This window comes from Siphateles boraxobius, unplaced genomic scaffold (assembly GCF_051911475.1).
Source record: "Siphateles boraxobius isolate OS27281-9 unplaced genomic scaffold, OSU_SipBor_1 35, whole genome shotgun sequence".
Classification (NCBI taxonomy): Eukaryota; Metazoa; Chordata; class Actinopteri; order Cypriniformes; family Leuciscidae; genus Siphateles; species Siphateles boraxobius.
The window spans coordinates 10,246,445-10,253,703 of record NW_027508975.1 but is presented as its reverse complement, the minus strand read 5'-3'; positions in this window follow the sequence as shown (position 1 = coordinate 10,253,703).

The following is a 7,259-nucleotide window of genomic DNA, read 5'->3' as shown; positions in this document are numbered from 1 at the left end:
ATTGACAGTTGTTCCCCTGCAATATAAATATTTGCTACAGAATTATCTGTTGACCTCTTTGTGAAGAACATACATTTGGTTTTCTTTATATTTAAATAAAGACGGGAATCACTAAGCCATTGCATAACATCGTCCATCACTGCCGTGAGCTTATATGCTGCTTGCTGCTTGTTCGGCGCATGTACATAAATGACAGTATCGTCTGCATACATTTGAATATCAGACTCATTGCATACAGTCGGGAGATCATTTATGTACAGACTAAATAACAGGGGCCCCAAAATTGATCCCTGAGGTACACCAATATTACAACTAATGGCCGACGATACCTCATCATTTATCCTAACCCTTTGCTCTCTGTGTTCCAGATAGGACTGCATCCATTTCATTACATTGGGGGAGACATTAAACATTGACAGTTTTTTTAATAGGACACCATGATCCCCAGTGTCAAACGCTTTTTTTAGGTCTAAGAATATAGCCCCAACAACTCCTCCTTTGTCTAACTTTGATTTCACATTCTCCAAAAAAAAGCAATTTGCAGTTTCCGTTGAATGATTCAATCTAAAACCAAACTGCATAGGATGCAATGTAAATGGGCCGTTACTGAGGTGACTCATGAGTTGTTCTACTACATATCTCTCAATTACCTTTGACACAATAGGTAAAATACTAATTGGTCTGTAGTTACAGACCTTTGAAGTATCACCTGTTTTGTGGATTGGTGTTATTATAGCTGTCTTCCACGCTTTGGAAGTCTTCCACGTGTCTTCCACGCTTTTGTCAAGATTAGAAAAGGTTTTGATAATAAATTATGAAAGATGATGCCCAAAAGGGGAGGAGCCTACAAAGAGAGTACCGTTTCTATGGTAACGCAACGTCCAATTTCAAAACGGTTTTCACAGAATGAATTCTGAGATCGTAAGCTTTCAAATGATACATAATTTATGATAAATGCTAAAATATGTGATATAATAATAATAATAATAATAATAATAAATATATGTATATATATATATATTATACTTTTTAGAGGACTTTTTACTTTACTTTTTAAAATATTATTTTATCATTTGTTATCGAAAAATATTAGATTATGTTTTATTATGAACTTTTAGCATTAAAAACAAAAGTTTCAATTATTAAAAGTGTGTGCGTCGACTTTTTGTAAAAAAGGTCAGAAACTCCTGTAATGAAGTAGATTTTTTGAGGTGCACTCTTGTCATAAATTTATCTATTACTGTTCCTACATAATTTGTAATAAAAAAAAACGCTAAAATATCTACTTAGGAGTCTTAGACCTTTCCAACGATATATCATTTGTCATGATTAAATTAGGATTTAATAGTAATATATTGAAGTAAAGTTATGCACCCTGCTAGCGGGACGGTGACAGGGATAATGCAGCCTTGACGATAAAAGACTACTTTCAAAACATAAAAAAATCAGACCCCAAACGTTGAACTGTAAAACGTGAAGCATTATTTAGTCAATACAAAAATCGAGGGAATTTTTTGTGTTCATAAACTCCATACACAATCATACATTGTTACTTGCTGAGATTATCACATTTATCAAAGACAAGGCCACAAGGCACAAAACTTTTTTAAATTTTCATTGTTGCATTAACATCCAGTGTAATGCTGTAATGCTCTTTATCACTATCCAGAAGTTTACTTCACTAAACTTGCTTTTTAACAGACATTTATCGAAAGGGAATTACAGAACTTAAATGACAGATGCAAGGTTAAGTGCACTGCTGATCTGATGGAAGAACACAACAACTCTATCTCATGAAGAGCTTGCATCTTCTCAACCTTCTCCAATCCTTAAACTTTAATGACCACCCCATACACCTGATCGATGTGAAGTAGCCTATCTTACATTAAGAGGAATATGTGGGATATGTGGTGTGCTGAGCGGATGTCACGACACAGACGTACCTTTCTGAAGATGTGACTCAACCGCTGAACATCCATTAATTACAAAAGCTCTTTCCTCTTTTAGAGAAATGTAACCTTTGCTTAAAAACGCACACACCTGCACTTCTGGAGTGAATGACACTCAATAGACTTTATGTTGAAGTGTCGAACGTCACAGTAACAAACAGGAAAACCAGTCTCATCATATCCGCTTGTTGGAGAAAGTGTTAACAGCAGTAGGCCTACGAACTGACGCCGACGACAGCTATGGACTGTAACCAGCTAACCTACCTAGTTCCTTTTATTGTTGGTGTTTTATTCTTTTTAAATATCTAAATGTTAATGAGGAGAAAAAAAAGGTTTATAAAAAAGCTCCATATTGGGTAGAGTGGGGGAAACCGCTCTAGAGTGGGGGAAACCGCTGAGGGAAAAATTAAGATATTTTTGATGAAATCTGAGAGCTGGATCACTCCTCCATACTCCTCCATAGGCTTCTTCAGGGATTGAAACTTGCCAGCCCCGAAAAGTTATTAAAGATATCGTTAAAATAGTCCAAGTGACTACAGTGGCTCAATCTTATGTTTATCAAACGAGGAGAATACTTTTTGTGCACAAAAAAATTAAATAAATAACGACTTTATTTCAACTATTCATTTCCTTCTCGCGTAGAGCTACGTCACACGTAGGCTCACTATTGGCCGACACTGGTCATGTGGGGGATGTACAACAACAGAAGCTTACGCTACTATACTAGTGAACTGACTCGAGGCCTACAGAGAAGGAAATGAATAGTTGAAATAAAGTCATTATTTTTGGTTTTGTTGCGCACAAAATGTATTCTCATCGTTTGATAAACTTAAGATTGAGCCACTGTAGTCACTTGGACTATTTTAACGATATCTTTAATAACTTTTCGGGGCTGGCAAGTTTCAATCCCTGAAGAAGCCTATGGAAGAGTGATCCAGCTCTCAGATTTCATCAAAAATATCTTAATTCGTGTTCCGAAGATGAACGAAGGTCTTACGGGGTTGGAACAACATGAGGGTGAGTAAATACTGACAGAATTTTCATTTTTGGGTGAACTATCCCTTTAAGTGCCTTGGAACACGCAGCTTTCATTCATAACTCCTTAAGATCACTGTGGAAATGTGGAAATTGCTGTGAAAACCGAAAGACAAAATACAACGAGGACAGGGGTGGGGCCATAGACATAATAAATACCTAGAAGCCCTATTGGCCGCTGGAGCGTACGTCAACGGCGCCGCCATATTGCGGAGGGTAACTTTCCAATGCCTCTCATTACGGGAATTGAGAAAAATGCCTGCTTCATGTGCTGCTTGGGGCTGTACAAATCACCACACAATTGAGAACAGGTCTCGGGGATTTTACAAGCAAATCTAAATTAGCATTTCAAATAATACGTATAACATATTGGCGTAGTTTTGCGTTGCGATTACATAATAACGTCATAGCGCAATGACGTCAGAACGTCATTTAGCAACTTTTAGCAACAAATCGATCTGCCTTTACTTCCCCTGAAAATTAGTTGGCAACAGTGCTCAGAGAATGCCCCCACTTTGACAAAGTAATTTGCTTTATATTTACGCCAAAATCAGAGTACAAATCAGTTTTAGATAAAAATTAATGACAAGCAAAAACAATAGTAGATAAATATGAATATTTATTAATGAACCATGTTGAAAATCAATCTATTTGAAAAATTTTGTTAGCTGATGATAACTGGCTAGCTAAGCTAGTGCTAATTTGAGGTAATTTTTAAATATAAATTCCACCTAGTTAAATTACATTTGATGGAAAAACGAAGGATGGGACGTTCAGAACATGGTACAGTAATTATGATAGGGTGTTTGTCTATCCTATCATAATTCTATCCTATCCTATCATAATCACTAGCTAACCTTCAAGGCGAATACTTCTACATCACTCTCATCAACTAGTCCATAGAAACAACAAAAACATATCTTGACTTTATCTAGTGGTATTTTTGGGAAAAACAGTAGGGTGGCGTTTTACTTCACTCTACCCTTTAACAAAGCACAAAATACAAAAGACCTGAACCGGAAGCGAAGCAACCTGTTTTACAGAATTTAGAAGTTTGTTGCACATAACTCCAACAATTCCCTTCAAATTTGTTTTTCAGGATCCCCGTTCTTTCTTTTTGTCAAGGCTGCTCCTGAGCGACAGAGAGCATTGTGGGTGGAGCTATTTGACCCCACTTCACAAAGCTGCGATGAGACTGGGATCCGCCACATGAGAGAATTTTTATCCGATATCCGGATTAATAATACTCAGCTATTGATCGACAAACCACAGTGGTGGGAGTATGGGATGAAGGGAGGGCGGTAAAAAAAATAGAAACAGACAGACATAAAAAAGAGGAGGGTGAAGGAAAAAAGAGAAAAATAGGAAAAAGAGACCTGAGAAGAAAAACGGTAGGAAGGAAGAGAAATGTCATGTATTACTGATGCTCCCTAGTCCTATTTATAGACTGACATGTCAAGTGTATGTGTGTGTGTGTGTGTGTGTGTGTGTGTGTGTGTGTGTGTGTGTGTGTGTGTGTGTGTGTGCTTTAGGTGGGTTAGAGTGAATGATGATGTGTAGAGGAAGAAAAGAGGAAAAGGAGGAACCAGTACACCTGAGTGAACTGCAGTGAACACACACACACACACACACACACACACACACACACACACACACACACACACAGATAGAGAGAGAGAGAGAGAGAGAGAGAGAGAGAGAGAGAGAGAGAGAGAGAGAGAGAGAGAGAGAGAGAGAGAGAGAGAGAGACACGCAGGTTTCAATGTTTTATCAGAATTTTCTATAGACGTAATGATTTTTATACTGTACAAACGGTATACCCTAACCCTAAACCCGAAAATTTTTACATTTTCAAAAAACATCCTTCTGTATGATTGATAAGCTGGTTTCCTCATGGGGACTAAAAATGTAGTGATCATGACAGGTACAATGTGTCTGAAGTAGACTACGATGTGCTTGTGTGTGTGCGTTTGTGTGTGTGTGTGGTTGGTTCAGGCATGACAAAAATGCCCCCATAAAGGATGACAATTCCAAAAATCTTTTACCTTTTTCTTTGGACATTTTTGTCATACATGAACCGAACACATACGCGCACGCGCGCGCACACACACACACACACACACACACACACACACACACACACACACACACACACACACACACACACACACACACACACACACACACACACACACACACACACACACACACACACACACACACACACAGAGTCTACTTCAGACAGACTGTACCTGCGCACATCATCACAAACACTGTCCAAAAAATTATAATAAAACACACAAAAAAACATGCACACTGAAATTTATTGAAACTTTGATGTGTAAATGTTAATTGGATATTGAGTAATTGAGTAAAAATTTGCTCTTCTGTTGTTTTAGTTTTATAGTGGTTTTAGTTTTGCTGTTTGTCAGTGTACACTTTGAGTTTAATGTGAGACCAAATATTCACTATCAAATCCTTACCAAGCAAAAACATTAGCCTGATGGACTTGTTCTCAAGCCACTTCTTGGTTGTCTTTGCAATTAGGGATGAACATTGACTTTTTGAAAAATAACATCCAATAATTCCTCTTTAGAAAACAACTTCATTTGTAGGAAGCAAGCCATTCTGCAATATTCTCCTGTACACCCAATGATGCCTCTTCCTCCATGCTCCACTGTGGTAGAGATGCATTTATATTATATTTCTCACCAGATTTTCAAAGACACCACTTTGGATCAACTCATGTTTCATTGTGGTTCATCACTCAACACAACTCTGCTGAACCACTCTGAATCAAACTTTCCATATTCTGCCAAACACTTCATTCTGTCTTTGATGTTTTTCTGAGACAATGGCTTTTTAAGTAGTGCTTATTTTATTTGTGGTCAAGTCAGCCTATTATGCAAAATTCATTTTTACAAGGTGTTTGAACATAAATGTGTGTCAGCAGCAGTAGGTGTACACAACGATCCTATAATGGTAAAAATCCAAACACTATAAAGTCTCAAAACAAGCCGTTTGCAGATTCTACCTTTGTGACATAACAACATGTCTAGGCCCCGCCCACAACTGTCGACGATTAATGCCCTCAGTGAGCTGTACATTTTCTATAAGCTGGAGCAGCTGTACTGTTAAGAAAAATGTCTCAGTTTCATACTAAGAAAGTCCGGTGTGTTGTTGTTGGATGTAAGAGTGAGAATAAGACTCCCGGCAACTGAGCCACTGAATATGCAGTGGATTAATGTTGTTTATGATGGAAATGTGCCCCTCAAGTTATCTAAAATTGTTCCATGTCTGCGCTAATCATTTACACCAGACTGATTTGTGAACGATGCTGAGGGTCAATTCAAAGCAGGTTTAGCTAAAAAGTTGTTACTGGGATGGAGCAGTACTTACTGTTCGTGATCTTGCTTCACACCCTGAAGACATAAGTATCACACTTATATTTTGTATATGGTTGAAAATCGCCTTACCAAATCCGCTCATTAGTCATTTCCACGGCAAATGCAGCTAAAGTAAACACTAATGTCTGTGATATTCACAGAGAGGAGAGTTATGTCGTTGTTTACATTGTAAACCCGAAAATGCCTATCGTCTATATACTTCATAACCGCACGTCTATTATGAACTGTGCAGTATAAGGTGATTGTCTTTTTAAACACTGTGTACGTTTTCTGTATAGATAAGAGACTAAAAATGTATTTGTATTTTTTCACAGACCAGCACAGTGACACATATCAGTAGCACGAGGGATGTTGGTTGCCAGACAGACTCTGTTGTGTATCTAGAGCTGCATAGTGTTGTTACACAACTATCATTCTCAAAGTTGTTGCTTCTGCCAGAGTCTCTCAGGTTCATACATATATAGGGCTGAACAGTGAACAACTGTATTTATGTTGTCAGGTTTGATTAGATGAATTAGAAAATTATAACCATGCAACCATCTTCTACAGCATCGCATCAGACAGTGCACTGTAGTGTCCCTGAGGAAAAATTCCATTGATTTTTTGCTAAGAGGGGAAGAACTGTCTAAACTCATTTAATCATCTAAACAACATGTATGTTAGACCCAATACTGACTAAGCTACTGAAAGAGATGCTTCCGGAGGTCAAAGATCCTCTTCTTAATATCATTAAATATGACTCTAGACCTCAAAACCAATCACAAGTCGCATGGGTATATTTGTGGCAATAGCCAACAATACATTGTATGGGTCAAAATTATCGATTTTTCTTTTATGTCAAAAATCATTAGGATATTAAGTAAAGGTC